Source organism: Pseudorca crassidens, chromosome 9, assembly GCF_039906515.1.
Source record: "Pseudorca crassidens isolate mPseCra1 chromosome 9, mPseCra1.hap1, whole genome shotgun sequence".
In the NCBI taxonomy this organism is placed as follows: Eukaryota; Metazoa; Chordata; class Mammalia; order Artiodactyla; family Delphinidae; genus Pseudorca; species Pseudorca crassidens.
The window spans coordinates 103,601,265-103,610,573 of NC_090304.1; the positions used below are offsets into that span (position 1 = coordinate 103,601,265).

A 9,309-nucleotide genomic window follows, 5' to 3' on the forward strand; every position below is an offset into this window, starting at 1 on the left:
GCTGATCTGTTAAACACAGAGGCGTCACAGAGGTGAGCATGGCCTGGACAAGCCCAGCGTGTACCTGGTATTAACAGGGTCCTTAGTGACAAAGTCTGTAGGGCTGGAGGTAGGCTGCAGGGCTGCCAGAGCTCAGCAGGGGCTGGGGGTGGGTGGGGGTGGGCGGGGCGGGGAGCACAGCAAGGATCCCTGGGCTGAATCAGCTTTTAGTTGTCACCTGCAAATGATTACAAAGAAGTTACCTGAGAGATGGCTGTCAGGACCTGCCATACTCCTTGTCCCCACGATGCTTCTCCTTTTAATACTGTTAAAGCCATTTGACCTCCATATGCTGGCTACCTTGTCATCCTGACAGCTGGGACCAATCCTGTCCTTAGTGAGGGATAGAAGAGCCATGGTTGGATACTCAGCATCAGGGCTGTCTGACTGTTGATTCACTCTGACCTTGTACTGCAGTTCTAGAAAGTCGAGCCTAGTCTACTTCAGAGATTATCTGCATTTATGATAGTACACAAAACATTTAATATTTACATGTTATATATACATGTATTACATAATATTGATGTAATGTAGTTCTCAGATTAGCTGTGTTTATGTTAATATATATAACATATTATATATACTATCTATGTGTAATCTATTTATAAATTATATATTATATGTAATCATAAATACAGCTAATCTGAGAACTAGACTAGGATACACACACACACACACACACACACACACACACACACACATACACACACATGAAGAGACACTCATAATTTCAAACCAAGTGACTTCCATTCAAACAGTGGTTCAAGGGTCCAGGCTCATGTCGTGGCCCCATCACGTTCCACCACAGCTTCCAAAGTCTCCATCTTCATCTTCATCAGGTCAGCAGAAGGTGAAAGAGTCTGGAGAGTCTGGAAGGAAGGTTTTCATGGGTCAATGTGGGGATTCTTAACCTGAAATCGGGGCCTCCTTTCCTTTAATGTTTCTATCTAGTTTTCAGTGGCTGCTGTTTCCAGTCCCCTATACAATTTTCATCCTTTTGTGAACTATATTTGAAAGGCCTTCTTGCATTAGAACCTGGCCTAAATGAGCAAGGCTTTACAGATTGCCATGGCTCTTAATCCTGTGAAATATTCTGCCGTGGTAAATAGCAAGCATTATTACCATGAATTTTTTCAGTTTAGGTAACAGCTGGGAGGCCTCCTTCTCTGCATAAAATTGAAAAGGAAGTTTCCCCACACACTAACTTTGTGATGTACTGTTCTGATTATACAAAGACAAGAAGCAATGCTTCAAAATAAGATTCCAAATAGTCTGTTTTTAATTACACTTATTAAAACAATCTTTATTATTAACACGAACATGACTTACATAATACTTTTTATTTGCAAAGCACTCCTTAAGCACCAGTTCCTAAATAAAATCTTGAATTAGAAAACATTAATTACAAAGTCAGTATATGGAAGAGTAGTTGAATTGGGACTTCAACTTGAGGTTAGAATTGGGGTTTCTTTCCCTAACAAGGACACCATCTCTTTGGGTTTTGTAATTCCCTTACCTGAAAATGGAAGACTGTAGAAACTCAGTGAATATTACAAGGATCAGATCCTGTTTGAGCAGTAAGAATAGTCCACGTTAAGGGCCTGCTACATATGCATAGTCTTGGAGAGCGCAGATAAAAACATGACTTTCGAAATTTGGATTTGTGATCATTTCTGAATCCATATGTACTCATTAAATGCCACTGAATAAATTTTTAATAATGAGAAGGAATTTGACAAACGACCTGTCTGAGCTGAACAAAGAGATTTAACACAGCAGATCTCACACAGCAGGGAAAATGCCTGGAGAGTGTTAACATCCCATTTGTTAAAGTATATTGTATTATGTTTAAACTGTCTGTTTTAAGACTGGTTGCTTATAATAATCATTGTCACGGTGCCTTTGAGTCCTATCTTAGCAACCAAAGGGGCAATTTACCCTGTATCTGCAAAATAAATAGGTTTGATGCTAGTTTTGAGTGTACACATTTCCTAACAATACCCTTACAGGAAGGAGACCATTCTTATTGCCATGTTAAGCTGTGCCATAAAACAAGGCTTCAACATTTTTTCTTTTGTATTTGTCATCTCTTTATTCTCCAAGGATTGGAATCAATAAGAAACAATCTTCATATAAATTGGTTTAAAAAAGGGAAAAAAAGGAACCTCTATTAATGATCAAGGAAAGAAAGAGAAAATCAATATTTGTTGAGTTGTTTTGTGCCAGGCACTGTGCTAGGGCTTTTAGACTCTAGGTCATTTGAATTTGGGGGTGACAAACAGAGCTAAACTTATTTAGTTAACTCTCCATTGTGCAATGGATACATCTGATTGTCTTTGGAAATCTCAGCCTCGACTTTCTCTTTTCATGAGTGCAAGTCCAAAACTCTTATACACGTGCCTCCTAGCTGATAATTACCTGGAGAATGCACACTTTGTTTATAACATAACTAAGAAAATATTCTTGCAAAATAAAGTCACGGTGTAACCCGAATCCAAATATAAATGGCTTTTTGAAAAAAATCTGATGTTCAAATTATCAACAATGATACCAAACTCCATTTGTGTGGCTAACTAAGAGTTATCTGTATAGACTACTGTATTTTCACTGATTTTGTCTTCTGGGAAGTAAAAGAAAACCATATGCAACTCATGTTCATTTAAAGTTCATTTTTAGCAAATAGCAGATATAATTCCAAAATAATTGAAAACTGGTAAAATACAGAAGTCAATGAGGTAAACACAATGAATATAAAGAAATGGAAACCTAATCCTAGGTAAATGCTTAAAGATCATTTAGTTAGTCCAGCTTACAATATAGGTTGAAAATTCATAGCAAGACATATTAAGTGACCTTCCCAAAGTCACACAGCAGAGATTACCAAAGATTCAGGCATTCTGAATTTCTTAACAGAAACCTGAGGATAGTATATCTTTTGCCACTTCTCAAAAAACAGTTGTTCATCTACTAGATTCCATTCCTTCATGACAGGAAGTGGGGTGAGTATAATCTTTATCTGTAATGACATTTCCAGATGTCCCTTGTTCCCACTTCCTCCTGAAACAAAACAAAACAAACCCTGTGTGTTAATGGCATCAACCCATCACTGGTTACTTTCTCTTATTGTCTTCTGTATTCCTGAAGACTTTCTTTTTCTTCCTCCTCAGCACCAAACACCTATAACTGTTCTTTAATATGATTCAACACTCTGATTATTTCTTTAGCAATAATTCCACATTTTCCTTCAGCCATCCCATCCCCTGGTTTCTGGTGCTCCACTTTTTTTTTTTTTTAATATTTATTTATTTGGCTGAGCCAGGTCTTTAGTTGCAGCATGTAGGATCTAGTTCCCTGACTGGGGATCAAACCCAGACCCCCTGCATTGGGAATGCAGAGTCTTAACCACTGGACCACCAGGGAAGTCCCACTGGTGCTCCACCTTTAAACTCTGTATCAAGCAGTCCTTTCTCTTATCTTCATCTCTTTTCACCTCAATTCCTCTGACACTCACTCTGCTACAATTCACCACCCATCTAAATCTTCAACTCGTTAATACGACCAATTTCTCACTATCTCTGTCCTCCTATCTTCTCTTTCCTCTCTGCCCATCTTAGATTTCATGATCCATCATTAGAAATAATCATTATATACAAACACCACCCCCTCCCCTTCTCCCTCATCATCTATCACACTCCAGTGATCATTGTAACCAGCAACTCTCCACCTTTTCAGTGCCTACTCTCAAGCAGGCAAATATAACAAGAGAAAATAATATGACTAGGCTAAAAAACTACAATGGGCACTAGACATGTTCTGGAAATCCTACTTTCCTTCCACCAAACCCTCAATCATCTCCATTCTCTCTCGTTACAATAGAGGAATTTCTATTTAAATGCTAGTTTCTAATTAACTAACATTTAACTAATTAAATGTTAGTTTCATTTATTACATGTCATTCATTAGTTACATTTAACTAATTAAATGTAGTTTCTCCACTTGCGCCCGTCACTTTTCTTCAAGTTTCTTACACCATCAGTGATCCTTTTCCCCCTTCATATACTCATTCAACAAACCGTAGATTACATAAAATATTAAAATATAAGATTATAAAATGTAGAATGTAAAAATACAAAATATAAAAATGGCTTTGGTTTTATAGACTCTATAGAAAGGAATCCATATTTTCTTTCAAGTGTGAGTCCAAACAGGATACTGGCGAGATGTGATTCACATTTTAAAAAATAAAAAGGCCATTGTGAAACTATAAAGAGAGAGATAAAGTAAGAGGAGGGATACCCTTTAGTATCTGTTGCAACAGAATAGAGAAGAGAAGTTGGTGGCTTGACCATGTTGGTTTTAGTTGAAGTGATGGGAAATGGCAAGATTAGAGATATATATTTCTATCTAAAATCAAAATGACTTGCTGACAGTGTGAATGCTGGGCTATGAGGGAGAGAGAGGAATTATGAATGAAACCTAAATTTGGGGCCAGAGAAATTGGCTCATTTTCTCCATTTTTAAAATAAATGATGAAATATTTCAAACATACAGAAAACTGCAAAAATAACATAATAAACTTTCAAGTCACCACTACCAAGATTTAAATAAAGATATTAACATTTTGCCTTATTTCTTCAGGTGTCTCTCTTTTTCTTTTAAGGATTGAAGTATTACAGAAATAGCTAAAGGTCTATCTATTCTTCCCTTCCCTCTTTAGAGGTAACTATTTTCCTGAAGTTGATGTGTATTTTTGCCATGAACATTTTTTCAGTTTCACTTTTCTCTATACATATACACCCACCAATTTTTAAATACTGTACCATGTTTGAAAATTTACATAAGTGGTATCATATTTTGCAATTATTTGCTAACTCTTTTCACTCAAAATTTTGTTTTGAAATATATCCATGCCAATGTAGATTAATTTTATATTTTACTACTATACATATTATAGCATTGTTTGAATAAATTTATTTTATTTATTTCCCATTAATGGGCAGTTAGACTGCCATGAATTTCTTACAACAGCTCTTCACCCTGGGAACACCCTTGCAGATGTCACCGCCTGTAGGTAAACAAGTTTCTCCAAGGTTGATTCTAAGAAATAAAGTAGCTGGGTCATAAAGATAGGCATCATCTGCTTTTGTTTTTTTAAGGTATTGCCAAAGTGATTTCTAAAAATGTTTTTCTAATTTACAGAGTCACCTAAAGTGTATGAGCATTTCTGTTTTCTTGCATCTTCAACAGTGCTTACCGGTTTGAGCTCGTTTAATTTTCCCACTCTGTTGCATGTGAAATGATATTTCACTGTTGTCTTTTTTCTCTTTTCTCACTCTACTCTGGCTTTCAGTCTTGTCACTCCACTAAATCTGCTGCATTCAGTCATCAATGATCTCCTTGTTGTCAAATCGAATAGATAGTGAAACAACACCCAACTCAGCTGATCATTCCCTGTTTGAAACACTCTCAGTCATCCACAGTTTATATTCTCCTACCTCCCTGACAGCTATTGATACATTTTATTCTCTTTTCTTCCTATCTTCTCCTGTTCCTCGAGACCTGGCTTGAGACATCATTTCTGTTCTATGCTTTTTTTTTTCTAGGTGACATATTCTTTCCCATGACCTAAAATGCCAACTTTATGATGATCCCTACCAATGACATTGCTTTGCACCTCTGTGCTTCTAACTTCTGTTTGCTCTCTCTATTTTGATGTATCATAAGCACCTCAAACTCAACATGTCAAAATATGGAGCCCTTTATTTCCCTACTTGGACTTCCCCCAAATGCCCCTCTTTCACTAAATAGCCCATCATCAAAAGTAGATTTACTAACTCAAAAGCTGAAGTGTCAGACTTCCCTGGTAGTGCAGTGGTTAAAAATCCACCTGACAATGCAGGGGACACGGGTTCGATCCCTAGTCTGGGAAGATCCCACATGCCACAAAGCAGCTAAGCCCGTGCACCACAACTACTGAGCCTGTGCTCTAGAGCCCGCGAGCCACAACTCTTGAAGCCCGTCTGCCACAACTACTGAAGCTTGTGCACCTAGAGCCCATGCTCTGCAACACGCGAAGCCACAGCAATGAGAAGCCCGCACACCACAATGAAGAGTAGCCCCTGCTCACCACAGCTAGAGAAAGCCCACGCACGGCAGTGAAGACGCAACGCAGCCAAAAATAAATAAATATATATATAGATTTTTAAAAAATAAAAATTAATTAATTAATTAATTATTTTTAAAAAGCCAAAGTGTCAGGTTCTGCCCTTCTATTTCTTTTAGCCCCTATATGAAATTTATAACATGGATATCTTGTTGTTTTCCTCTAGAATGTGTTTTGTATCTCTCCACTTCTCTCCTTGGTCTCTGCCACCACTCTAGTTCAAGCTTACCACAATCTTCAAGTTTATACTCCCAAGCAATATCCTCAACTCAGCTGTTGCCCCTCTATACGCCATTTCTACGTAGTAGCCAGAGTGAGGTTTTAAAATGCAAGTCAGTTTCCCACTCTTTCCTGCTTAAACTTGTCCAATGACTTCCTATTTCACCTCTGACTAAATTTCAAATCTTTCCTCCAGCCTCAATATCTCTGCCAGACTCGCCAACAACATCATGCACCCCTCTCCCTATTTCTCACCATGCTTCATTCTCACCTGTCTTTTGGCAGTTCCTGAATTATGGTTAAATCCAACTAGAATCTGGAGGGTAAGAGAGCCTAGGTCAGGCAGTTCCTAAGGCTAGGGTTCCAGGGCACAAAGTGCAACAAGTAAAAGTGGAAAAAAGGATCTGGAAATGCAGTACTAATAGGAACTATCCAGCACAGGAGACCAGCCTTTAAGCTGCAAGTGGACAGGGCTCATTCACCTCATGCCACTTGATATAAGTTTGCCAAATTGTTTCAATCTGAATGAAAAAATGAACTCAGAATGTATGCTTCCAGGTTTCAGCTTTGCTTAGAGAACCTGTAGAAATGTTGAAACTCTATAACACTCAGATTTAATATTTTCCAGGAAAACTCAGTTGCTGAAACAATGCATAAAAAACAATGAGAAAGTATCACTCCTCCAAGAGAGTCTTCAGTATGGAAAATAACCAAGATTTTAAATATGTACATTTCAATACTTCTATCTATACAAATGTTTGCATTTTATTATGAAATAGATCTTATATAAAATGATACAAATGTGTGTATATAGGCATACTATGCATGTATGATATACACACACATACAGTTTAAGGAAAAACATGAAATATACATTTCTGTACTCACTCCACAGTGTAATAAATAAAACATTACTTTTGAAGCAAGTATGTGCTTCTTCCTCATTACCTGTCCTTTATTATCACAATAAATCTTTAATTCATCTGGAAGAATTTTCCTATATGATAAGAGTAATGGAAACACCTTTTTCTCAAGAACATACAATTGTCAGAAGTACAGATGGACAATCATTATCTCATCTATCAGCAATATCAACTCTCATATATCAGATTTTCATTTATGTATGATTCTTCTAGGTTCTCACTTCTGTTTCGTTGCTCCATCTATCTAAGCTTCTATTAATCCTACTCTATCTTAATTTCAATAGTTTTAAAATAAAACTTGATGTCTTTGGGGGAAGTCTCTTGCCTTGTTCTTATGTTTCAGAGACGCCTTATCAATTATTGGCATAATTTCAGCTTACCCAATTCCATAAAAATAATATTGTTGGGATATTTTAATTGGAATTACACTTTGAGGAAAACTGGTATTACTGTCTTCTACTGTGAGCTATATATGTCTCTCCATTTAGTTAGGTCTTCTTTAATGTCTTTCAATTTTATACTGTTATAATAATTTCCATAAGTCTTATACTTCTTTTGACAATGATTTTCTCTAGGAAACTTCTGTTTTATGTTTCCTTTATAAATGAGTTCCTTTTTGGCCCTGAAAATCTCATATTCTGACCTACCTTTTGACCACTGATCTTATATTAGCCAACACTGATAACTTTTTTTATTAACTTTAATAAATATAGCTGTAGATTGTTTTGGGTTTTCTATTTAGTTTGTCATACCATTTGAGAAAAAAAATGATAGTTCTATCTCTTCCATTCCAGGTGCTTCATGCTTCTTTGTATTTTGCAGTGACTAGATATAATGTTGTTAAGATGTAGTCACTGTTATGCTGTGTTTTAAAGAATACCAGCTTTCTTACCAATTTTCAAGGTTTAGATTTACTTCTTAAATTTCCTAAAGTGATGAAGGTACTTAGTTAAAAGCAGACCCAAAAGACACAGCCCCTGCCTTGTGATAGAGGCATAGATTTGCCACGTGGACTTAGCACCCCAATACCTCTGCTTACCTCCCTCTTGTTTGCTGAAGCTATGGCAGAGTCTGAAGGCCGTGAAGTTCAAGTTGCGAGAACAATTACATCAGCCTCAGTCCTGTCCCCTTTAGTGTTCTGCCGAACACATTAAGAAAGTAAGGCTCAGTAGCTGGTATCAGAAAGAGAGAGAGAGACATGAGTTCCCGTATCCATTCACAGATTGATAAGGTGAAGGTGAGAGTCTTTTTAAGCAGAGCAATTGTCTCTGGAATCGTCGTGATTTTGGAAAGGAAAATGGGCACTGAAATGAGGAAAGGAGGCAGAAGGGAAGCAGGGAAGAATGGAAAAACTGAGTAAGCAATTCGTTACTAGATAAGTTGTTCTCTTTCCATCACTTATATTCTAAAAATTCCACTATATATATTTTTTTCCTGTTTTGTCCACTCCCTCTTGTATATACCAATTATTTCTATTCATCTCCACTCACATAACTTGGAAGGACCCAGGGACATTTCATCTTAGAATAAGAAATTAACATCTTCCAGGCCAGTAAATAATCAAGGAACATCCCAGCACCCACCTTTGGTCCCTCAGAAGAAGTAAACTTACATAAATCAAAGATCTTTACAGTCAGCATTTTCAATTGCTAAATGTCCTCTATATATGAATTTTTCAGGTAACTAAAACATAATAATTTAAATATTTTATGTATATATATATAGTCATTTTGATGGGGATATTTCTAAAATGTATTGCAAACTTATTTTCCTTACTAAACAGAATATTCTTGACGTAAGTTAATGTTTTCTTGATGACTCAGGGCCATTGGTACGGCTCAAATATAAAGCTCCCCTAAGGCATGATTGTGGTACTAAGTACTATATGGTCGACACTTACTGGCCATAGGCTGCCAGACATTTCCAGTTAGTGTACCTTCTGTCTCCTTTCTTTCTGACACCTGT

At 36.9% G+C, this 9,309-nt stretch overlaps 1 non-coding gene across 1 annotated transcript; it reads right to left on the reverse strand.

Moving 5' to 3' along the window:
- Nucleotides 1-3,386: 3,386 nt before the first annotated feature.
- On the reverse strand, nucleotides 3,387-3,459 carry TRNAG-CCC (transfer RNA glycine (anticodon CCC)). Its single transcript has one exon. It is a non-coding gene; the product is annotated as a tRNA-Gly (tRNA).
- Between the last annotated feature and the right edge of the window lie 5,850 nt (nucleotides 3,460-9,309).